This window comes from Rattus norvegicus, chromosome 2 (genome assembly GCF_036323735.1).
Source record: "Rattus norvegicus strain BN/NHsdMcwi chromosome 2, GRCr8, whole genome shotgun sequence".
Taxonomy (NCBI): Eukaryota; Metazoa; Chordata; class Mammalia; order Rodentia; family Muridae; genus Rattus; species Rattus norvegicus.
The window spans coordinates 146738894-146765503 of NC_086020.1; the positions used below are offsets into that span (position 1 = coordinate 146738894).

Consider the following 26610-nt stretch of genomic DNA (forward strand, 5'->3'; position numbering starts at 1 on the left):
CAAAAGAAATTGGGAGAAAGCATGCTTTTCTCCCCTTTCCTATTTTCAAGTAATTCTGTGACAAAGAATCAAGATATGTGTAGACCTGACTGGAAATTCTCTGTGGTTAAAATATAAACTGTTTAACACTGTCGTGTTGCCTGCCTCACAAATGCCTTCTCGGCAGGCCAGGACCTTGAAGAAAGCCATAAAAGGGAAGGAATATAATTTTGTTTGTTGGCACTTACTGAAAAGCTAAAAGAGAATAGTAACAGCAATCCCTTTTGCCAGCTCCAACCAAAGAAGTTGTGAGATCACAAGTTACAGGGGAAACGAACCTCCCATGTTCTCGGCTATGTTACAGAGGAGCGGAAGGGGTCAGTTTATCAATACTGATCTAAAGCAGCACAGAGCAGGTGAGGAGATCTAAAGTGATTTTACAGAATGCACAGCTGTGTACATGGATGTAGAGCGTTTTAAAATGTAGTTTTAATTGGAAACACAATAGTCATTTTTCACTTCTTGGTAAGAAATGGGATTTTTATATGTTGATTATCAAATACAGAAATGCTAGATTTATAATCATGCATTTTGCTTTCTGGGTAATGAACCTCAAAGATGATAAATAATTTATGATTTATTTTAAAAATTCCAAAATCTTTAAGACAAGTTGAGATGCAAAGTCAGGACTATAATAAATGACTGGTATTCTGCAGTGTTTTTGCTCTTCTTAAATTGAACTCATTGAGTGTCTGAAGAGCAATTTAACCCTTTGAAGCCCAGGAATTTATGTACTGAGATCGCACATATATTTTAAATTTCTTAAATTTTAAGTTGGGCAAATGTATTTGGAATTTTGACCCAAGTAAGAAAAGTTGAAAGAGAACACCACAGTGTCCAAACTATAAAAATTAGTGATGACTCTGGGAAGTTTTAGCTTCTGTAATGCTACATACTTCGGCTCACCTGAAAAAAAAAAGGCATGTGAGCACTGCATACATCCTTACATAAATGTAAAGCATAACATGAAAACTTTGAGGGAGCATCTCAATTTCTTTTTAAATTATAATGTTCAATCTACATTGTAGACAAGAGAGCACAACTGGAAAAAGAATCAAATTATATCTCTGTTTTAGTTAATAAAAAGGAAATTAAGCCGTTCTAAAATTACTTTCCAAATCTGTCGGGAGAGGAATTTTTTAATTTAAAATCAAATATAAAAGATATTGTCAAAATATGCATGTAGCATTTTCTTCCTTCGAAGATACCTGTTTCCTTTGGGAACAATAACTATGGTCAAGGTTCTCGTGCCAAATTATCTTTAATGTAGAAAGGTTGTTTTGGGGGAACCTGGAACCTCATTTTGTAACTTAGCTACTATGTCGTTTTGGCTTTCCCCAGTGCCCTGCCATGTTCAAGTCGATCTTGTCTAATATATATTCTATTTCCTGGTTAATTGGGTCCTTTTTAGACTGACTAGGGGTGTTACCAAGGGCCAGAGTAATGCAAATGTTATGAAAATGAACTCCATATCACACTGGCTACATGTTAATTAAAGGTACACTACACAACGTTGGGAACTGATGGATCACCTCTGGTGTCTTCTAATACTGAGCTGTTATATGTTTGCAGAATAGATTTGAGCCAGTGCTTCTCAACCTATGGTTGCAACCACATTGGGGGTTGCATATCAGATATCCTTCATATCAGATGTTTACTTTCATGACAGTAGCAACATTAAAGTTATGAAGGAGCAACAGGATAGTTTAATAGTTCCACAGCATGAGGAATGGTATTAAAGGGTCACGGCATTAGGATTGTTGAGAACTACTGGTTTAGACACCATTGCCTAAATTTATATGCATTACTATAGGCAAATGTGATTCCTTTAGAATAAGCAGAGTCAGATATGGTTCTTTTAAATTCAGAAAGCAGACTCTTTAGCCTGCTGCCTTCCCTATGATACTCGATTGGGTTCCTAAGCGTGAACACCAGTAAACTGTAATAGGAAGTACACGGCTGCTTAATAGGTTTGCTGGTCTCTTACTCAGCTCCAGGCAGGGATATTTACCGATGTCTTCAAATACTTAAAAAGGTAGAAACTCTTGTTTACATTACTTATTAGCCTTTTATCTCATTAGGAATTCTTGCTCTATCTTACTTATCAAAAAAGTGTTTTTCTCTACATTTCTCTCTCAATCCCTATATTTCTCTTTCATCCCCAACTCAACTTCTTTAGATTTTTATAATGATGACTATCTATTTGTTGATTCTCTGTGCTCTCCGAAGAGCCTAAGAGTGATTGAGTATTGGAGGAGGAAATAAGAGATTTTAGGTAGGGTTTATTTTCCATCCAAAGAAATTGACATTATACCAGCTCCTCCTCACCCATACACAGAAGTATTCAAGAAATATTCTTTTGTTATCATGAGCAAAACTATGAACTCTCTGAAAATCCTTCCTTATTGGGATGAAAGACGACTCGATCCCACGTATCTTCCTGTACTGTCTCTCATCCTCTGTCTCATTGGCTCCAGAGTTGTATTAGGAGATAGATGTTGACTGGGATGCAGAAGGAGAAACACTGGTACCTTTTAAAGAATCTGCCCTTCTCTTACCTGCGACCTAAGTTACTGATACTCCGTGGACAAACCTTCTGCATTTTCAACAGAAGCCACAACTCTTAATTTTGTATGAAATGTTTTAAGTAGCAAATTTTAAGTTAAATGATCCAGTTTAAATAAAATGTGGCCCAATGGTCATTTTACGGCCTCAACCTTAAACTAAGTAAATGCCATAAGGACTTTTATCCCTTGGGGCTGTCTCTGCTCTCTGTTCTAAATAAAGGGGAGGAACCAGCTGTCGTGTGTGAAGCACTCATGATGAAGAGTTCAGTGAGGGTCTTAGGCAGCTCTTCCTTTCTGTGCTGATCATTATATTGTAAAGCAGTCTGCGCTTCACGGGACCACTGTGGTACCTGAGTTTGTGCATACACATACAGTATATTAGCCAACTTCAATCAGACAACAGGTCCTCCTTAAGTCAAGTTGGACAATGCGTTCAATGTATTTGGTTTGTTCTCTGATGTTATTTGAAACAACATCACTACAAGGAATGTAGTAGTAAAAGGGACGGAGCTAGAGGCCAAGTTTTCCATATCTGTTTCCAAAGCTTAGCTGAGAACCATTAAGAAGGGTTCATCTAAAGACATGAGTAAAAGAGATTAGACGAAATTAAAAAGAGATGATGAACAAAATGGGAGGGTTTGGCACTGAGTGTCCACAGAGCTGTTGGTGAGATGACAGGATACAGAAAGCAGAAAAAAATTGAAATGTAAGGATAGTTTCAAAGGGCTTATATTATGGTCTGGATGGGAATAAATCATATCATCACATTTTGTATTCTTTTCTCATTTACTACATCCTGAGTGCAGTTTTCTCTCCTTCCACTTCTCACAGCCCTCATGTCCTCTCTCCACCAGATGCATCCTTCCTGTTTCCCTTCAGAGAAAAGCAGGCCTAGGCCTCCCAGCGGTATCAACGAAATAGAGCATATCACGTTATAGCAAGGCCTGGCACATACCCTCATATCAAGGCTGGACAAGGCAATCCAGTAGAAGAAAAAGTGTCCCAAAAGCAGCAGAAAAGTCAGAGGCAACACCCACCCATTCCCACAATTAGGAGTTTAGGGGTATAGGTGGCTTATTCAGACTCCTAAAACAGACCTAAAATTATCAGTTCTACTTGGTCTAAAACGTACTTTAAGACATGGCTTCAGATTGCCTCTTCAGGCCTTGTTCAGCTCTGCAAATGATCCGCATTCTGCATCTGCCTCTTTGTTGTTGCTCAAACATGCTCGTAAATGCCACATGTCTGTCGGTGCTGTGCCCACATCCTCATCCTGTGAGCTCTGGCACTGAAGCTGCTGCCCTCAGAAGTTGTTCCCAAGTCCTTGGCAAGGTAAACACTATCTTTTCTCTACTAGAGTAGGTTGTGTTTCTTTTTGTTTTTTTCTAGAGAGGGTTTCTCAGTGTAGCCCTGAACCAGCCTGGCCTCAAATTCAGAGACTCACCTGCCTATGCCTCCAGAGTGCTGGGATAAAAGGCATGGAGGTCACCACCACATAGCTTACATTTAATTTTTCAATTAGCAATAATTATGCCTCATATAAACCTCATTGGTTACGATACTGTCACTGCGCAAAGCTTTAATTTTTAAAAATAATGTTTTGAGGTTACTTAAAATTTCCTAGGCCCCCTCCAACATTCAACATACAATTTTGAAAAGTTAGAAAAACAAGTACTTATCAGTGTGAAAAGATTACTGAGTTTTCCTGAGAATATAATGCATATAGGTGTTTCTGCTACTGAAATGAAGCAGAGGACCTTTCTAAGAGTGTTGAGCTTTCTAGCACTCAGGGAACCCCAAGAAAGAGGAGGCAGAAAAAATGTAAGAGCGAGAGGGAATGAATGGAGGACACCAAGCAAACAAGACCTGCTCAAGCAACATGATCAGTGCGCATGTGCAAGAACTCACAAACTGGGGCAGTGTTCAAGGGTCGGCAAGAGTCTGCAAGGGTCCACTGTAGATGGAGTCTTGGACACCGGCCCCCCTCCCTAACTAAGAGGCAACTGTCAATTGGTAGCCACTCGAATATGAAAATTTAGTTTCTTCCAAAGGAGTCTCACTAAGAAAACGAACTATTTTTAGGCAGTAGACAGGCAACAGAAGACTCAGTTGCAGCTCAGAGTTTCCTTGCTTCATAATATCGTGTCAGGGTTCTTCCTCTTTCTTTGTTTTAATTTTATCTTATTATATTTTTATTTTATTTATATTTTCCTTTTTGCCTTACAGGTCCTTTGCATCTATATTATTACTTTCAGTTTAGTGGTTTTTGGCCTTCTGGAATGTGAAAATAAAGCGGGTCTCTGTGTCTGTATTTGTTTCTTATTCCTTCTCTTAGGATCCTCCCTGTTTGCTTGTTCAATCCAATTCCCATGTGTTATATTTGTTTTATCTTATTGTACGTTGTTGTATTAAATTTTATTTTATTTTGTTATTATACCATAGAACCCTGAGCTGTGTGGAGTAGAGGGAGGGGAAATTGTAATCAGGATAAATTATGTGAAAACAAATCTACTTTCAATAAAAGGGGGAGAAAGAAGCTTGGGGTTTGGGATTATGGTTAATATTGTGCAGGAATGCAAAAGATAATCAAATAAAATAATTTTATGACATTTTAAAAGTTAATTTTCCTTTAATCTAGTTTTATTTTAAGGATTAAATTGTTTAGATGGTTCTAACATAAAAACGATATCTAAAAGGTTACACTTTTTAAAACATTAAAATAAAGTTAAATTGCTTATTCTTATACATGAACTGCTTGAATCTAAAGATACTTGTTTCCAATGTGGCTGTAAGTATTCTGAGAAGATTTGGAGACAATAGTTTTTCTTATTAAAATGTTACTTATTATTGTTCTTTTGTAAATTAAGCAAATAATCTGACTTTAGTACCTTGGAATGGACCATGGGACATGCTGTGGCTTGTATGAAAGTTGTAAGTTGTCCAAATGTTTATCATATTTCCTGAAAGTTTAATATATTTTCAGTTCCTAAAATATTGTAAGTCACTGAACCATTAAATCAAAAACAGTTTTGAAATGTCATCCTTTGTTGTGGGGAATACAGAATTCAATCTTTTGCTTATCACTGTTTTCTCTTTGAATAAAAAGCAGAAACATGATTAAACAGTGACAAGACTGTTACTTAGTCTTTTCTTTATGTTGGAAAACAACAGATATGTCAGTTCCAATCTACAGAGCCATTGAGGTGTGACCCAGAACCCCAGAGGAGGGCAGTGAGGACTAAGTAGCGCTCTTGGCATTTCATGCATGCCAATGGGTCTGCTCATTGAGTAAAGGTAAGCTAAACCCATCACACATGTCTTGTTACACAATGAAATATTTTTCCACACAGGAAAAGACATGTCTCAGCTGGGATGCTAATGTCTCCTTCTGTGATGGTCCATTCCAAATCACCTCCAGTCCCAGGCACTCAGTGTATATTCAGCATCATGAGTCTTGCCAAGTCTGTTCTAAAACACCAATCCTCCTCAACATTTGACCACCATTCCCCTGCCTCAGTCTTTCCCAAAATTTACACAGCATGCAAGATTATAGTATACAATTGTTTTACATCTTTAAGCTGATAATTTAGTGTAGGAAAACTGAGAGAATTCTTCTATTTTGACTAAAATAATCACTTTGAACAAATGGCTAACCATAGTCCCCTCCCCCTGTTTCCAAGATTGAGATGTTTATTGTGAAAGTTAAATGTTTAGTGTTTATAAGGCAGATTTTCAACAAACACTAAACTCTAACTGGCCAGTGGGTTAACTACAGGAATTTTATATCATAGAAGTAATGTAATTGGGAAAAGTGGGTGAAGGGCAAAAGAAACGTGTAGAGACAATTGTATCACATCGACGATGGCTTTAAGAGGTACTTAAGGCTGGAGTTCCAGGAGCTCTTCCCAGAATGCTTCAATAAATACCTGTCATCATCCAAATGATGAGGTATATACTTAATAAAATACTTCATTTTGTCATGATAGAATTAGCAAGATAGGATAATCAGATATTATTCATATTGTCTGTTCTACCATAAGTCTTTAAAATCTATCTCTTTCCTTCTCAAAACCATATCCATTCCAATATGTTTTAAGTCAGCTTCTCACTCCTGACAGAAGACAAGGGACAATAAAAATTGCTGAGGAAATACCTTTTATGTGTTTCTATGCTTCCCAATAGACTCCTCAAAGGAAACTCCCAATGGGAATGTGTTTCTGTAACAATAAGCTGGGTTTTGTGAAAACCACTGAGAATACCCTTGATGGCAGAACACAAACTACACATCAAAAGTCCATGTTCTTCCAGCAGCCAAAGAATCCACACTTCAGGAAAACCTTGATCATGCCTGTCCCTTGGGGAGAGAAAGGTAGAAGTGAAAGGAAAGGGCAAAAGGAGAGAGGGGACAGTTAAGACAGAGAGATCTTCTATATGTCCCTTTCAGGATTTCAGTCACAATGAAGCCATGATTTTCTTACTGTCTTCTGATTCTCTGGCTAGTTATCCTGCTGACCAGATCACTTTGTAATAGGCACATCTTGGTCTCACATTCCTTTCTTTGAACTGAAATGAAACTTGCCTCTCTCTCTCTCTCTCTCTCTCTCTCTCTCTCTCTCTCTCTCTCTCTCTCTCTCTCCCCATTGAAAACAGTATGTGTTCACTTCCAGTGATTTGCACTCCAGATTATCCATCCCTCCCAGCTTCCCTAACTCAAGTCTGGCTGCAGAATTAGATGCACAAACCCTCCCAACTATACCTTCACTACTGCTGTGCCTCTCCCCATTCTGCCTGGAAGCTGATTACTCATATGTCATCTGGCAGACTATGGCTGGCTTTAGTTGAGCATGATGGCTATGCAGTCGTTAACGCCTATCATCAAAGGCCAGCTCACCACCTTTAACTGTCTCTAATACACCCCACTTAAATATCAATTATTGTTGTTGTTTTGTGGGGGAATGATATAATTTACCCTCACATTTATTGTTTTTGATTCTTTTCAAAGATTCTATACAAATATATGTTGTAAATTAAACATTTAAACCAGTTCTGTTTTCTCTCCTTCCTCCCTCCTTTCAGCCCTCTGGGTTTCCTGGGTGGCTCCATTCCTACTCAACGTATACATGCATGATTTTATGGCTCCACAGGGAAAAAAATCTAATGTCCACTAATGACAGAAATCTTATATTCTTGTCTTTTTTGAGATTGCTTTAATTCACTTATATGACCTAAATAAAATAATAAAAAATTTCTGTCTAAAAGAGATTTATTGTTCAGCCTTTGTGGTCAGAGGTGAGAAGCTCATCAGTTAAGGTATACCAATGGCTTATAATGAGTGGGGCTTACACTTAGGAGCAAGGGAAGAAAGCTCTTTGGCTCTTCTGTGAGGACAACTATGCAGTGAAGATTCTGAAGCTCATTGCTTAAACCCACCCCATCCCATGCCTGACCTTTCTTGTTTGGCTCAGGAGAGTTCAGAGGAAGAAAAACAACACAGCTTGCATGTAATTAATCCCAGTATGTTCTTAAGGGCAAGCTAGGAAAACGTGCTTCTTCTAAATGTCTATATTCTCTCCTTCCAAAGTTATGTAGGCCTTTCCCTTTGGCTAATTTCATGGCTCTGCCTGTTCTATAGAATTCTTAAAGGTCCCTGATAAGGTGGGTGTTCATTATGTCTAGGTTATATAACCATTGCTTCTGCCTTAGGTACTCTGAAAGTTTACACCAGTGTTCATTCTTCAGTGTCTTCTTTATATTTATCTGTATCTTTGAGGGTGCCAATTAAAGCTCTAGATTGCTTAGATTAACAAGCCATAGGAATGGGAACTTTTTATACAATCAGGATAATCACATCATACACACACACCCACACACACACACACACACACACACACACACACACACACACACACACACCACGAGAAGGGGGGAGGAGAGAGAGAGAATATCTCATGTTTTTTCTCATTTGTCTGTCTTAAATTTTACATATATACATGAAATTATATATGTACAAGATGGCATGACAGTAAAAGTGGAACTGTCCAGGGGACACCAGGGACTGACAGGAGGATGGAGGGTCGGTCATGGGTTATGGAGGACCATACAGTGCTTACAACCCAACATAATAAAATTAAATTAAAAGCTAAAGTGAACTCTGACACTAGTCACTGGTGCAGACCATCAGTATAAATTACAAGGTGATCTTTGTTTCTGGCATCCATGACATTTGTTGATGACATCAGTAGATCTTATACTTTCTTGTACTTCTTCCGTGACCATGACCAAATACCAGACAAAGATGAGGGACAGTGAAATGGCCATCAAAAGTTATACCGGCTGACATTCCTTCAACAAGTTCTCCCTAACTTGTGGTCAATAACCTCTATCTACAGTTCCCTGCTGATCCAAGAGGAGCTAGAAGGTGGAATATTTTAGGTACATTCAGCAGTCTTTGTACAAAAAATATGCTTTCTTAGGAAGGGAAGGGAAGCAACAAGCACCCTACATCTTTTTATTAGATACTTAGCTCTCTATTCATAACAGAAGGATCACTGAATTTTTTTATTAAGATTAGATAAGAGGACTAATTTTAGTCAACTTAGCTAGGCCATGCTACTTAGGTGCTGGTAAGTACCAGCATAAATGTCGCAGTAAAGCTACTTTTTTTAGATGTGATGAAAAGTTTAAATAAAGCAAATAAAAACCCATAGTGCAGATGGCCCTCATCTAACCTGCTGAAGGCCTTAAGAGAAAAATACTAAGGTTCCACACCTATAAGAAGGAATCTTACTTCTAGACATAAATGATATTGTCTCAAATTTTGGGATTCCAGTCTTCTGGACTGCATTATCCCCATAAGCAATTCTTTAGGGTAAATCTTTCTCTTTATGTGTAAAGATTAAAAAAACATATTATATGTTTGCATACACGTTCACAAACTATAGGTTCTCTTTCTCTGGCAAACCTAATACATAACATTTAAGTTTGGGATACCAACTACAGTGGCTGAAATACTTTGGAAAGGTGTATAGGACTCAGAGTTGTTTGACTAAATCAACAGTTAGTACTTCTTTCTATCTAAGGGTGTACCTCAAAGGTGGAGCACCCAGCAAGCACTTGCAATATTCTGGGCTCACTCTCTAGTTCTGTCACCCACATACACACACAAAAATATGAGACCTCAAACATGTGTGTGGTAGATTGATTGGTGTGACGGGATGGGCAATGGCTGGTGGAAAAGGGGGAGAAAACTTGGATCTTCTCATTACCGTACTCTCATTTCAACTGTCCACCATTTCTACTTAATTAGCCTTTTGAAAAATTTGAGGGAAGTATATATTGTTCAGTGTGTGAAAGTTATTGCAGTACAAGTGTGAGGTGACAGTACAGCCCATGTGAAAAGGTGACCGACCATGCTTCACATAAGCCTATAACCCCACACTATAAGAGGTAGAGATGACATTTCTAGAACTTGCTAACAAGCCAGCCAAGCTCCAAATCACTGTCTTAAAAAATTAGGGAAATACCCGTATGGGGGCAGGTGAGGGGAGGGGATGGGAGCTTATGGACAGGAAACCAGGAAGGGGAATAATATTTGAAATGCAAGGTAAAGAAATATATCTAATAAAAAATAGAAATAGAAAAAATTAGGGAGAAAATAATATAGCAAGATACCCAACATCCTCCTTCTCTGACATCTATACATATGTGCATAGGCAGATATACCTGTACACACATGTGTACATATACCAAAACACATATACCATGATCACATAGATATATACACATATACAACAAATACATACATAACACACATATAAATAAGCACATGTGCCCATTACATAGCCACATGACGTATATTTAGGCATATATTTTACCTACCATACATATACCACACTCACATACAGATACACCAAACAACCATAGAAACCCACAAGAAATGAGCTTTACAATGACATTGTATTTTAAACTTTAATGTAATACCAATAAACACTGAGTTATCTTTGACACTCACTCCAGCCCTGATGATGAAGTAGACTCTGCTCATTACTTTCTAGAAATTTCAGGTGGAACATCCGCAATGGTGGGTGGCATGGTAGGAAAAAGTAGATTCCCTGTGAAATACTCAATTAACCCAAAGTCCCACTGTCCTAAGAGTTAACATGAGCAGACTCGTTACTGGAGAGAGATTCCATCCGGTGAGTACAGGGAACATCTGCAGTTCTCATGAAATGGGGACAGCTGAAGCCAAGCCAGCTGCAGTGTGTTGGGTTAATGCATTGATTAGTTCGGTCTAAGGCTTTAAAGCTACACAAGCAATGTTCCACCTTCCATCCGAGATGCGAGATGACCCGGGCCAACTAGCTCTTGGTCTGATTATCAAAGTGATAGGGTCTGATCTGATTGTGTGTTATTGTAGAGCTAGTAAGTCTCACACTGGGAGGGCGTGACCTTTTCATTGCTTGACACCCGTTACCCACAAGATAGACCTAATAAAAGCCTTTAAAGTAAATAAGCTATCTATAACCACACAACATAAAAATGGGCTTCGATGGTCAGGACAGTCTTAGATATAAGTACACTAGATATAAGTTAGATATAAGTGTATTATTCTTAAGGTGATATTCTCAGTAGACAAGGTTCATCAAAAATAAGAAAATTATGGCAGACAGTGATGGCCCATTCCTTTAATCAAAGCGTTTGGGAAGCAGAGGCAGACCGATCTCTGAGTTACAGGACAGCTTGCTCTACAAAGTAACAGGACTACCAAGGCTACACAGGGAAAACCTGTCTCAAAAAACAAACTGAAGAAGAAGAGGAGGAGAAAGAAGAGGAGGAGGATGAAGAGGAGGAAGATTATACTTGAGGAGCCTATCCTTATTTTTCATTTATTAGGACAGTTCTGAAGTAAACGCTAGGGCTAATATGCAAAGTAAACCATGGCATTTTGTATGTCTTACCATATAGTTTTCTTTTTCATTAAGCTACATAGAAAGAGCTCTGTGGAGGTTTGAGGGAATTTTTATTTTAATATGGTGAAATGTGATAGAAACTGTTCTTGGGGTTGATTCTATCATTGGCCCAAATTAGTTCTTTGTGGAGTCTGGCTGGGCTGTTTTCTGCATTTCCTTTAGCTTATCATGTAATAGCTTCAGCAAAGTTGATATAGACTAAGCACATATCAAGATACAGCTTTAAATTCATAATTTAAAGTCTATGCAAACATATGTGATGAAAGCTTTGTTTGTACTGTGTATTGCTTAATAGATTCTAGTTTCAAACCTTGAATTTGAAATATTTCCTGCCTTTGTACATTAAAATTTTCTTTAAATTTTAATGATTCTATCACCTATTAAGTAAAGATTATAACAATAATAGTAACAGTGTCATGTTCCGATAGGTTCTGACATTGAAGGTTGTATAGAAATGTTCATGTCAAATGCTTAGTACCCAATGCTCAATGAAATTTTCAGAATTTTATAGGCTTTGCAGTTTTCACAATTTAAAACAAAAATGATAGCTCGGATTAATAGGTATAAATTGCTGTTCACTTTAAAATATGAGTGAAATCTTTTTAAGTGGGTATAATTACAATCATCTCTAATAAGTAGAATTTCATGTTCCTACGTGAAAATTCTGACAGTATTGTACTTTAAAATGTTTCCTTTCATTGTGGCTTAAGGAAAATGTTCTCAGGAAATGAGAAAAAGTCATACTTCGGATCAGCAGCACTGAGTCAGAGAGGCTGGGAAGAATGGAGCTCAGTATGAAGAATGAGGAATGGGGAGAGAGCAAACTGTGCAATTAGCCAGGACAACAGACACCTGGAGCCGAGATCGCAGCACTGGTGCTCATTAATAGCTGTGGTTAGACATCCTCCACCCATCAAGTACAGCTATTACTGGACTCTTATCTTCATATTAGGACCCTTAGGCTTGTAACAAGGGAATGTCTGCCTAAGCTGCTTTCAAAGTACCTGGAGTTTAATAAATTGTCACCACCACTGTTGTAGTTTATAAATTTGAACTCTGAAGAATCACACATAACCAAAGATAGGTGCAGTCACAGTGGAAAGGGCTGTACTCAGGAGCAACTGAAGAGAACGCATAGCCCAGTTGCCTAAAGATACATTTTTAATCAGTAAATACCCCGTGATGAAGAAACTGGTTTCTAGCCAGAGTCACAGGACTGAGAGCTGGAACTTCAGGGAGGGAGACAACCAACCACACGAAGGTAAAATCAGGTCCAGCATTCAGAATCCAGGCTAGCTGGGTGAGCTAGCAGCAGAGAGACAATAGTTCTTTCCAGCAGACTGGAATTGCTGACATTCCTTCAGGCTAAGAAGCAAGCCAGGGCATGAGCTGGAGGCCCACACTTGTCAAGCTTTCAAAAGGAGCATTTGGATCAATATGTCTCAAACATTCTGCTGCGGGGAGGTCTGATTCCTGTCTTTCTCACTTACCTTCAGTCACTACTCAAGAAGAATGTAACTGTTCTTGAGTCTGTTCTTAACTCAGGTCCCTACTCCATGACATTATTATCCTATCAGGACTAATGCTAGTCTTCATTGTGTAAATAGGCAGACTCCATTTCAGCTTTGCACTTTAAACAATTTGCTGCAATCTGTCCCGATGACTTCTGTATCTCAGCCAGAGTTGTGTGTTTAGCAAGCACATGTTTACATGCAGAACCTTCAGGCAAGTTTTTCTTTTCTTTTCTAACTGACAAGAAAAGGTCTAAATATCAATATATTGAATATCGATAACATTGAAATCTTGAAATTGCATACACATCATTGTTTTTATGTCTATTCTGTCTGGCAATGTGGAGATAACATACAGCCAAACAGACCCATTGATGAGTTCTGAAATCCTACTTTTCCATTCCTTGTAACTTTGAGCAAATGATTTAACCTCATCCATCAGCTTAGCATTCTAAAACTGTGAGATGTTGTTGTTTTCAATTATGTCTTTTTCTTTCCACACACCCGCATGTGCCTGTGTGTGTGTGTGTGTATGTGCGCGCACGTGCACGCACATGCACACGTGGATGTGTGTGTGCGTATGCATGTGTAGATGAGTGCAGTTCCAGTTGAAGCTAGAAGAAGACATCAGATCCCTTGAAGGTGGCCTTACAGGTAGTTTTGAACTGCCCAGTGGGGATGTTCAGAAGTGATCTCAGTCCTCTCTAAGAACAATGCACCCCTCCTAGTCACTGAGCCATTTCCATAGCCCTAGATACTACTAATTTCGGAGAACTTTAAGAATGAAGTTTTAGAAAAAAGATGTAATATGATAAATATGCAATTGTTTTCATTATTCTTGTTATCGCTAATTGTATTTTCCCACATTATCAGTTCACTCTTAAGTGTTAAAGGACACAGTCCCCAAAGGAACAGAGTGTGTGGGATGCACATGATGGCGCTGGTATTACCATTGCTTCTAGGAGCCTCGGTGCTGAATTGCACTCTTTAAAACTTTTGTTTTCAGTGACTACAAAAAAAAAAGTTTCTTTTCCTCAAACCAGAAAAAAACAAACAAACAAAAAAAAAACAAACAAAGCCAAAAAAAAAACATTTGGTATGAAAAATGGGGGAAAAGGAAGAAAGGATGTTGTAAACAGAACAAAAAAGAGGAGAAAAAGAGAAAGTTGAAGGAAAGCAAGGCTTTGATGGGTTTGGATATTCGACGTGATGACATGGCAGTGGGATGAGAAAAGGGGGCTTGGAGGAGGGGAGATTTTCATGAGAGTCAAAAACTCCGCTGTCTTAAGTGTTAGATCAAGGCTCGGATGAGGAAACTTTATTATTATTACATCAATAAAAATAACACAAAGGAGGCTGAAGTGGGGCCCAAAATTATGGCAGCATAAAGGTCTCTCCATTCTAGTTTAAGTTGAAGCATTATTTTCAGAGAAGCATCTATTTTAAATTCACAATTTTACTGGCTCTGTAACTATTACTATTTTTAATTCAATGAATAAAATTCTTCAATTTAATATCTCTGAAAACTGTAAGAAATGGAAACTTCTGTTGTTCTAGATATTTGATTTGGATATGGTTGGCAATATTTTTCTGAAAAGAATTTTATTTTCCTGAAAGGAATTTTATTTTCCTTTTCTACTTAATTTAGTGTTTTAGTTGTTTTTGAATGCTTGGGCCATATTATAAGCATTATTCACCCATATCCTTAGCTCAGTCTCTCCAGTAGATATATCAGATATGAATCACATACCACTTTTCATATGTATAAAACATTTAAAGCTAGATTTAAATCAGTCGAGAGCCACAGATTTCAATGTCTTGATGCATAATCTAATGGACAGGATTACTTTTTAGGGTAAGCTTTTCTCCTGAGCATAATTTAGAGACAAATGTTTACCATACTTTTATCTCAAGGTTTTAGAAATCAGAGGCAAATATTTTAAATAGTAGTGTCTAAAGTTTCTGCCACACTTCATTTATCAGTCATCACTGAGGAAATTGGTAAGTGAAAATTTCACAGAGTAGATCCTTATCCTGTTAGCTGCCTTTGTTTTGCGTTTCAGTCTCTTTGAAGGAACTCTCCCATAATGCATTCCACATTGACTTGCTGTGGGAACAATAACACTAACAGAATGTTTTAATGCTACTTCAAAATTCAGTATCCTTACTAGATCCTGGAGAGTCACCCTAAGTGTCTGAGAGCATTCCTTCTTTGTATCTCAGCACCATTCGGTCCTCACAGATGATCATCACAATCAAGAATTAAACACACACGAAAAAGTCATATAATTATATATAGTGTGGAAAATGAACATAAGCTATAGTCCTCACAACTCCATTGTGTGGAAGTCATGTGCAAACAGAGATACTTTATTGGCATCCTACCTGGTTTTAAAGGCTTGGGGTTGTTCAATAGTAAGTTCTGATTCAATAAGAGATTACTGCAAATTTTTAGAGCATTTGAAATGTGAGCACTTAAATTCCTTCTGCATGACTCACGTTAAAAGACAATTTAGCAAAGACCCAGGAAAATGCACTACATACACAAGGTAACTAGTTGGGAGTTTCATGCTGCCATGACAAATTCTTGAGACAGTTTAAGGAAGGAAAGATTTCATCCTGTTCACACTTTCAGATGCCCCTCTCCATGTTCTCTTAAGCCTATTGCTTTCTGATGCTGTGCACAAGAGGCAGAACATTCCCGGGGGAGCATGTGCTGGAGCAAGAAGCTTACCTCATGGGGGTCAGGAGGCAAAATGCCAGGAAGAAACTGAGGACACGATTTATCTTCCCAGGTTACTCTACTGCCTCCATCCTGGACCCACCACGTATTTTTCACTATCCCCCAGTAACCTCATCACATTGTGAATCATAAAAGCATTAATCTAAGGATTACATTACAACCTTCAGAATCTGGTTACCTTCCAAAGTCCATCATTGAGTAACTGAGTCCCCAATACATAGCACTATGGGCTCCATTTTCTTAACAGACCATTACACCATTGTTTTAAGAAGCATGGCTGTGTGGACAATATTCATCCAGTAGTGACACTTTACGACATGTCATGGGGGTGTTATTTTCTGACCTGTGACCTTTTAATCTTTACATCACTCATACTATATTTCTTGTTTTGCTTCTTTATGATTATTTTTCTTCTAATCCTTCTGTTCTTTGATACTCAAAAAACAAAGCCTAAGGGAAATGGTGAGACACAAACATAAAATTTATATATATAAATATATATGTATATATATTTAAGTTGTTAGAGAACAAAAGATGAGGAATAATCCATAAAGCATTTGCTGTTGCCATCTTCAAGGGGATCAGATAGATTGCTTGACCCCCACTGTACCTTGCCCTCCAATACACATAAAATCCACTTCTGTCAAGCCTTGTATCCTGTCTCCACCTTCATCTTAACTTTCCAATATTCTATCTATCATTTCTGAACAATGGTCCACTGTTTTGCATAAAATGATTCTTGGTTTGTTTGTTCGTTTGTTTGTGTATTATTTTGTTCTTGTTTTATTTTATTTTCGTGCAGTGCTAGAGAAGAAACTCACATCTTCATGAATTCACCATGAGCATGTGAGCTATGCCCAAGCCTCTACAAGTCAATTCTTGGTAGTTCTCAAATATGAAATAGAAACTCTCTCAATGATTTGATGTTTCCTTTTTCTTTTCTTTTTTTATTTTTTAACTGATTCTTTGTGAGTTTCATATCATGCACCCATAACCACCATTTCCCATTCCTTCATATCTACCCTTTGCCCTTACTACCACCCATGAAAGAAAATAAAAACTAAAATTAAAATTAAAAAGAAACAAAACAAAAAAAGTCTCACCATGGAAGCTGTGGTGTGTCACAGTGTGTCCCACACCTTATTCTCTTATTCACACATCTTTATTTGCAAGTGTTCGTTGCAATGAATCATTGTTCTGATTTGAGGCCTCTGGCTTCTGCTATACTTTCAATAAGGATCCCTCCTGGGACTCCTCTCTGATAACCTGCCATTGCCCTGTGTCATAGATATCCGACAGATTTAGACCTAAAGGACTGGCCCTCTTACCCGCTTCAGAAGTTCATAGATAAGATGGATGTTGGGGTGAGCCAGCTTAAAGCTCTAGGTCATGGTAGATGATGCAGTGGGCCCAGTCAAAGTCCTGGATCAGAGCCGTGTTGGTAGCTGAGTTGCTCAGCCTGCCAGCTCTCCTGCACCACACCACAGGGTGAGCTCTCCATCACTGCCCTGGGCTGTCTCAATGCTGCAGCCAGCAAGGATCAGGACCACCTCTCCCTCTCTCATACCTTCAGATTGGCTCCCCTGGACCAACACCACCAGAGCCAGCTCCACTGTGCTACCCAGTCAAAGTGCATGCCTGCTCTCCTGAGTGCTGCAGTAGGTAAGGGGCTGCTGGGACATCATTCACTCTTGTGGGTCTTACCTGTGCTTCACCATCAGAGCCAGCTCTACTCTGCTGCCTAGGAGAGGAGAGGTGCAGGGAGTGTTTGGGAAAAGCATCTCTCCTTCTCATTTGGTGTCAGAACCTGGCTCTGGCACTAGTCTTTCAGGTATTTTAAATTTTAATTTTATTTATATTCTTCTGTCATACGACACATCCCAACATCAGCCTCCCTTCCCTCCTCTTCTCCCGGTCACCCACCGCACCTCACCTGCACCCCAGATTCACTGTTTCTCCATTTCTCTTTAGAATAGGGAAGGCTTCCTGGTAATACCAAACAAACACTATATAACAAGATACAATAAAATTAGGCATATATCCTCATACTGAGGCTTGGATAGGTTATGGATCACAGATTTTGTGATTGGGTTGGTGTCCCAGTTCTACCACATCTTTCAAGTCTTTCAGTAGAAAGAAAGCAATATTCAATGCATTCGTTATTTTGATTTTTGAATACAAAGGTTAACAAACTTTCAATTGGCTGAGAAAGGCTTCAGGAAGACCCAAACACAGCTGCCTATCATCATTTTCAAGTGAGGTTCTTGGTGGAAGTTAGGCCTTCTGAATATCAGCATAGTGAGAAGTGACTGTCGGGTGCATTTTAGTAGCAGAAAACTAAAGTCAGAGGCCTTAGGTAGTTGCTCCAAAGTCAGAAAAGGAAACATTACAGACCTTGGATCCCAGCCAATGTGTCCAATCCCAGGAAGGAAACAGATCATTGTGTTGCTTCATCTTACTTTTTTATTGCCAGAGTTTCCATTTTTGCAAACCAACCTGGCATTTCATAAAAGCTCCCTCTGACAAACTTTGTCCTTCTTAATTGCCAAGGCCTTTGGATTCCAGGTTCTTTAGGCCTAAGGACATTTGCCCAATAAATTACAAACAGCTACAGAGGGAAACATCCCTGACACAAAATAGCTATTAACTTGGGAAAATAAGCTCAAAAAAAATTAAGGAACCTGCTGGAATTTCAAGCATTGGAATCTCATCCTTGGAAGACCTTTGGGGCCAATAATAGTTGTTGGAGACACATCACAGACAGAAAAGTACTGCTTAAAATGTGTATAATCCAGTATCTACTCACCAGTGAAACTACAAGGTCCCTTCCACATGTGTTTGAGACTACTGTACTAAATGCTTATTTGGCGGGTTAGATGGGTGGCAAGGAAATGGTTGGTACCCCTCTGTTTTTGTATGTAGGTTGAGCAAGAAAGATCAACCAGGAAAAGGTAAAAGGCAGAAAAGGAAGACATGCGAGCTGAATGATATGAGAAGGAATAAAAACAATGGGCCTTCTTTTTTCTCAGAAACATTTTCTTCCCATGATGAGAGCTGGGAAGTATGATTTTTATGCCTGTATATGACAGGGCAATTGTCTTCAATTTGCCATATCTCTCAAGTGCAATACTATCATAATTGTCACTGTGATAATGATTTTTTGGTTGTTTAATAATGTATCCAATAGCTAAATATAATATGGCAGCTGACCTTGAAAAGTGGCAGATGATTATATGCAAATAATTTTAAATAGTTTAATTTAAATGTAAATACCTTCTCGTAGTCATTGGCTACTACCTGGGATAGTACTCTAATAAATGCTGAGCCTATTTCTCCACTTTCTAATCTTATCAAATTTAATAAGTTTTTGTTTATATTTTGCTTTTAATGATTATTATAATTTAGTGGATAATTGTGAGAAATCTAAAATGAATCTTGGAGATCAGACTTAAAACACTAAAAATAATTCCATGGGACTGGGAAGAGGTCCCATTGTCACACTTGCTGCCCAAGTGTGAGGACCAGAGTTTAGGTTGCTAGAAATCTATATAAATGCCTGATAGGCATGGTGACTAGCCTATATTTCCAGCCCTAGGAGACAGCAAGCTGGCTAGCAAGACTATCCATGTTGACAAGCTCTGAGTTCCACTGAGAAGTCTTTCCTCTATGAATACAATGGAAGATTAACCTAGGATGCTTCCCAACGTAAACCTCTGACCTTCACATGCAAGCGCACAAGCATGCACATGTACCATATCCATGTCAACACACACACAGAGAGAGAGAGAGAGAGAGAGAGAGAGAGACAGAGAGAGACAGAGACAGAGAGAGAGAGAGAGAGAGAGAGAGAGAGAGATTTTTTTTTACATCCGGCTCCTGTTGGCCTGCACTTCTTTGCTTCATCCATCTTGTCTAATTGGGTGGCTGTATATGTATGGGCCACAGGTGGGGCAGGCTCTGAATGGTTGTTCCTTCTGTGTCTGTTTTAATCTTTGCCTCTCTATTCCCTGCCAAGGGTATTCTTGTTCCCCTTTTAAAGAAGGAGTGAAGCATTCACATTTTGATCATCCGTCTTGAGTTTCGTTTGTTCTAGGGATCTAGGGTAATTCAAGCATTTGGGCTAATAGCCACTTATCAATGAGTGCATACCATGTATGTCTTTCTGTGATTGGGTTAGCTCACTCAGGACGATATTTTCCGGTTCCAACCATTTGCCTACGAATTTCATAAACTCGTTGTTTTTGATAGCTGAGTAATATTCCATTGTGTAGATGTACCACATTTTCTGTTTCCATTCCTCTGTTGAAGGGCATCTGGGTTCTTTCCAGCTTCTGGCTATTATAAATAAGGCTGCACTCAAACTAATAGAAGAAAAACTAGGGAAGCATCTGGAACACATGGGCACTGGAAAAAATTTCCTGAACAAAACACCAATGGCTTATGCTCTAAGATCCAGAATCGACAAATGGGTTCTCATAAAACTGCAAAGCTTCTGTAAGGCAAAGGACACTGTGGTTAGGACAAAACGGCAACCAATAGATTGGGAAAAGATCTTTACCAATCCTACAACAGATAGAGGCCTTATATCCAAAATATACAGAGAGAGAGATTTTTACAAGGGAAAGTCAAACGTCTTTGGTTGGAAGAGACCTCAGTACAGTCTCTCATTGGGGAAGGAAAGTTTTATGACTTGCACAGATAAACATACACATGTGTGTGCATATACACACCCACACAAATAATGAATGAATAAATATCAGGAATTCCATAAATATGCCTTAATCATGTCTGGTGTTTGTCTATTCAAAGACACAAAGATGAGATTCATTTGTATAAAGCAGCATAGGACATTGAGAATTAAAATTAGTGGTCTGGAAGAATGTGCCATCAGAAAAACCTCAAGCTTCTTAATGGTTACACATGTTTTGTGGGAATCAGAGAGAGTCACAGAGAAAGAGACAGAAAGACACATAGAAAAAGAGAGAACAGGTAAAAAGAAATTAAAAAAACTGAGGCTTTGCAAGCACAAATGTCTAAGGTATATACAAATGAAGTTTATATGTGACATGCCAATCACCATTAAATATGAGTCTGAGAAAACCCTTAAGCTCTCATCCACAATGTGATTCCACTGCTTTGGTCACATCAGGGGAACAACTGCTCCGCCCATCAGAGCTCCACCATCACTTCTTCACCCACCTGAGATAGTTTGTTGGTGTTTTCCATGTGCGTTGTGTGTTTGAAGATTATTGTACTAAATGATGTCTACATCTCTTGAATTCCGAGCACCTTTGATTCTCTGATAATAAAGCCACTACATCTCTTAAAAGATGAGAGGAGGCTTTGTTTCATCAAAATCCTAAATCTCGGCGGTTTGATATGCTTTATGACTGCTACAATACTTAACAGAAGATCTGAGATATTGTTGCATGTAAACACTTTTTCCCATGCAAACTGCCCATTGATTGTTTCGTAAATAAATGATGCAGAAGTTCCTAGCAGGGAATAATCAGTAGGTGACATTTCTAAGCTGAGAAATTTCTAAAGCCTTTGATTGTAAGTGTCTGACAGCATTGAATTCACTTCATTTTATGCTTTTGCTTATTTTTTCATCTCCCATAAAACTGTGACAGTAATTGAAGTCATGGTAACAGTTTATTCCTGCCCATTATAAATCCCCAGAGAGTGTCCGTTGTTCCAGCTTGCTTTCTGTGGCTTCTGACAAAACACTGACCAGAAAAGCAACTTGGACAGGAAAGTATTTATTTTAGTTTATATTTCCACCTAACAATCCATCACTGAGGGAAGTTAACAGGAACTCAAGTCAGAATTTGGAGGCAAGAACTGGAGAAGAGACCATGGAGGAATGCTGCTTACTGTGCTGCTCCCAGGCTGAGGTTTGGCACCATTTATATACAGCTTAGGCCAAAGTTCCCAGGAGTGGTACTACCCACGGTGGGTTCAGCCCCCCGACAATCAACACAATTTTGCACAGGCCAATCTGATGGAGGCTATTCCCTGACTGAGGGATCACTCTTCCCAGGGGACTCTAGTTTGGGTCAGGTCGACAACTGAACCTATGACTTCCACGAAATAAATGTCTGTAAAACTAGTTCTTGTCCGTCTCCTTCCTTGCATGTAGCAGGAGCGGTGGGGGCACCTCTATGTAAACACTGGGGGCATGGAGACCTAATTGAGGAATACCTGGGAAGCTGAGGACTGCTGATGCAGACGATGCCAGCCAATCGGGAACTGCTGTTCAGAAGAGATGTTTCCTTGGGACCAATGGGGTGTGGGTGGAGGGTATTAAAGGGGCTTGCAGCAGTGTTCAGATGAGCTCGCTGCGACATTTCTCACCTGCTCCCGGAGTCTGTGTCTTTGACTGTGCCATATCGCATCCAATCCCCAAGGACAGGTAGGGTCAGCGGCGAGTAGTCCAAGGCATGGGCAACACTTGTCTGTACACCAGCTTCTGTTCTCAGACCCAACAATCTCTTTCCACAATTAGTTTATACTATATGATAGGAAAGCTCACTTTTGGTTCACTTGGCTTTGGAACTATGAGCTTTCCTAATCAGTAACTTCATAATTTTTCAACAAATATGAGAATTTTTGTCCGTTACCTCTGCCCTGTTTTCTCTTTTGCTTTTCTGTGTCTCTAAGGACCACTTGGTAATTATCTCTAAGGCCATCAGAGATAGTTTTCAATAGTTAGTTTCCCTGTGCTTCTTTTTAAGTAACTTCTGCTGTCCCTGATTTGTGTGTATTCAGTTTCTCTTCTGAAACGAATTCCTACTGTTGATTCTATCCAGTGGAATTCCCTTTTAAGTTACTCAGTTTCACCACTTCACATCCCATGTGTTTGACTCTTGTTCATTTTCTGTAAGACCATGAAGGTCTTGGGGAATAGTTATACTTGCCATGTTTGCACTGATCCGTCACTGCTTCCTTTCTAGGACAGCGTCTGTCTGTCATGTGACTTCTGTCAGGGTGAGCAACCAACCTTATCCATCTTCGTACCCTGAGTAATTTGTATTGGTCGTGAAGCACTGTGAATGTTAAAATGCTAAGCCAGACTTTGTTGTATTATTTTAAAGGACATTATGGTTTGATCACATTTTAGAATGACAATCTTTTAAGGTTCTTTTTCAAGTTATTTCAGTGAAGTGGGAAGCCTGCTCTCCAAGAAATGTTACCTTTAATATTCTGCTGTGAACCTTTCTCTGAGCTTTATTGAATATTTTGTATCCAGGAAAACATATCTGCTCTACTTGATGGGAATTCAAAACCAAGCAATGCAGATCGTGTGCAGTGTTCATTACATAATTCCCACCCAGGTCTTCTAAACATAGAATATAATCCTAGCTTGGACTCATGGAGCTTCACAAAATGCATTCATATTTATAACCAAAGAATTACAGAGCCCCTAGTCACATTCAATTTTTGGAAATATTTCTTTACATGATAAATTCTAAGTGCAGCCACCTGCTTCAGCTGGGATTACTGTCTTCTCAGGCTGATGGGGCTGCTAGGCTTCTCACTTACCCATTACTTTGTTACAAAGCTCAGAAATTGCTTCCAAATTGAGGCTCCAAGGAGTGGGGAGGAGTGGAGAGGGTGGGGGGACATTCTCTTGGAGACGTGAGGGAAGAGGAATGGGATAAGGAACTGTGGAAGGGGGGACTAAGGAGGAGGACTGTAAAACAAAGTGAGCAGCGCTTTGGAGATCCTTAGGACCTGTATCTTGCTTCAACAGTGTTTGGACGGAACAAACCCAGGGACTCCCACTTTATTCACTTCCAGCCACCTTACAAGTCTCTAGTTGCAGCTTCTGGGACCATCTCCTTGCTGCCTTTGGCTCCTAGGATTAGCCAGCCCCGTCTTCGCAATTAGCTCCATACTCTGGATCAGCCATGACCTCTCAGATTCTTCAGAATTATTCCACCAAAGTGAAGCTGCCATGAACCGCCTGGTCAATTTGCACCTGAGGGTCTCCTACACCTACCTCTCTCTGGGCTTCTTTTTTTTTTTTTTTTTTTGGTTCTTTTTTTCGGAGCTGGGGACCGAACCCAGGGCCTTGCGCTTCCTAGGCAAGCGCTCTACCACTGAGCTAAATCCCCAGTCCCTCTGGGCTTCTTTTTTGATCTGGATGAAGAGGCTTTGGAGGTCATAGGCCACTTCTTCCGCGAATTGGCTGAGAAGTGAGAGGGCGCCGAGTGTCTCCTCAAGTTGCAGAACGAACTCTGGGCCGTGCATTCTTCCAGGATGTGCAGAAGCCATCTCAAGATGAGTGGGGTAAAACCCTGGAGGCCATGGAAGCTGCCTTGGCCCTGGAGAAGAACCTGAACCAGGCCCTCTTGGATCTGCACGCCCTGGGCTCTGCCCACACAGACCCTCACCTCTGTGACTTCTTAGAAAGCCACTTCCTGGATAAGGAGGTGAAGCTCATCAAGAAGATGGGCAACCACCTGACCAACCTCCTCCGTAGGGTGGCAGGGCCACAACCAGCGCAGACTGGCATGGCCCAGGCATCTCTGGGAGAGTATCTCTTCGAGTGCCTCACCCTGAAGCAGGACTAGGCCTCTGTGCCTTCCAAGGGGCCCCCTCCTCTGCTCTGCACCGACTGCCTCAGCACCTCCACCCGAGTGAACCTCTAAAGCCACTAGGCAGCTTTGTAGCTGCCATGGAGCCTCTCCTAAGTCTTGGACCAAGTAAAAATAAAGCTTTTTGAAACAAAAAAAAATAAAAATAATAATAATAATAATAATAATAATAATAATAATAATAGAATCTTGACTCATTTGATTCATTTCTGAATCGTTCAGTTTCTAAAAATAGGTGATGTAAAAAAATATTTTCTCCTGTTTTATGGATGCTTGTTTTCTTTTTTTTATTGGACATTTTATTTATTTACATTTCAAATGTTATCAAATTCCAGGTTTCCCCTCTGCAAACCCCTATCCCATCCCCCCTCCTGCTTCTATGAGGGTGCTCCTCCTCCCACTTCACTGCCCTGGAATTCCCCTATACTGGGAACCTTCAAAGGACCAAGAGCCTCTCTTCCTGTTGATAAGGCCATCCTCTGCTACATATGCAGATGGAGCCATGGTTTCTTCCATGTGTACTCTTTGATTGGTGGTTTAGTCCCTAGGAGTTCTGAGGGGTCTGGTTGGTTAATCTTGTTATTCGTCCTATTGGGTTACAAACCCCTTCAGCTACTTCAGTCCTTTCCCTGACTCCTCCTTTGGGGTCCTTTGCTCAGTCCAATGGTTGTCCACGGGCATCTGCATCTGTATTTGTCAGACACTGACAAAGCCTCTCAGGAGACAGCTATATCAGGCTCCCATCAGCATGTACTTCTTGGCATCACCCATCGTGTCTGGGTTTGGTGTCTGTATATGGGATGCATCCAGGTGGGGCAGTCTCTGGATGACCTTTCCTTCAGTCTCTGCTTCATACTTTGTCCCTGTATTTGCTTCAGACAGAAGCAATTCTCAGTTAAAGGTTTGGAGATGAATGGGTGGCCCCATCCCCCAAGTAGGGGCCTTGCCTAACCTCTGGGTGTGGACTTTACAGGTTCTCTCTTCCCTTTCTTGGGCATTTCAGCTAATCTCATCCTAGTTGGGTCTGGGGAGCCTCTTGCTTTCCTGGCATCTGGTATTTTCTGGTGGCTACCCTAAGCTCCCCATCCCCCATTGCTATACATCTCTGTTCAAATTCCTGACCCTCTGTATATCATCCCCATCTCCTCCTATATGTGATCCTGCCCCCTTTTTCCCCTCCTCGTTCTCTTCCTCCCAAGCCCCCACTACCTCCTGTGGCTATTTTGTCCCACCCTTCTAAGAAGGACTGAAGCATAAACATTTTGGTCTTCCTTCTTGAACTTTACATGGTCTGTGAGTTATATCATGAGTATTGTGAACTTTTGCCTAGTATTCACTTATCAGTGAGTGCATACCATGTATGTTCTTTGTGACTGGGTCACCTCACTCAGAATAGTATTTTCTAATTCAATTCATTTGCCTGATAATTTCATGAATTCATTGTTTTTAATAGCTGAGTAGTCCTCCATTGTGTAGATGTACCATATTTTCTGTATCCATTCCTCTGTTGAAGAGCATCTGGCTTCATTCTGGCTCTGGCTATTATAAATAAGGCTGCTATGAACATAGTGGAGCATGTGTCCTTGATATATCTTGCAGCATCTTTTGGGTATATGCCCAGGAGTGGTATAGCTGGGTCCTTAGGTAGTGCTATGTCCAATTTTCTGAGGAACCGCCAGACTGATTTCCAGAGTGGTTGTACCAGTTTGTAATCCCACCAGTGTAAACATATTGCTAGTCCCTTTGGCCAAAAGCAGAAATCCCCTAGATTTCAATCATGATTTCTTTGCTCATGATTTTACATTGGTGACACAAAATGTCCCTTCTGGCTGTACTTTTATGTTTATAAAGTAAATATTCCTAAATTATTGCTTCCTCTTTTGGTGTTGCCTTTCTATAGTTCCAAGAAAATCCAAAACATTATTTGATAGAGATATTTGCTAAAAATATAAAACCGCTTGGAGACAAGATTCTGTCCCTCACAACTTTATTTGTTAGGGATGATACCTTCAGTTTCTGTCTATGAGGAAAATAAACTTTAAGGACTGGGTATGGTATCACATGACTTTAATCTCAGAACTCATGAGGCAGAAGAAAGTGGATCTCTGTGACTTCCAGGCTATCTTGGTCTACAGAGGGGGTTCCAGTGCACCAGAGCTGTTACACAGAGAATCCTTT

The 26610-nt window shown here is 39.7% G+C and overlaps 1 long non-coding RNA gene and 2 pseudogenes across 1 annotated transcript; 2 read left to right on the top strand and 1 right to left on the bottom strand.

The window, feature by feature from the left end:
- The first annotated feature begins 9 nt into the window (after window positions 1-9).
- LOC120100832 (uncharacterized) lies at window positions 10-12947 on the top strand. The gene is made up of 3 exons (XR_005500985.1): window positions 10-395; window positions 5778-5900; window positions 12286-12947. It is a non-coding gene; the product is annotated as an uncharacterized LOC120100832 (long non-coding RNA).
- Window positions 4063-4185, bottom strand: LOC120101133 (U4 spliceosomal RNA; annotated as a pseudogene).
- Window positions 12948-23456: 10509 nt separating the features above from the next.
- Ftl1l4 (ferritin light chain 1 like 4) lies at window positions 23457-24558 on the top strand (annotated as a pseudogene).
- Window positions 24559-26610: the final 2052 nt, after the last annotated feature.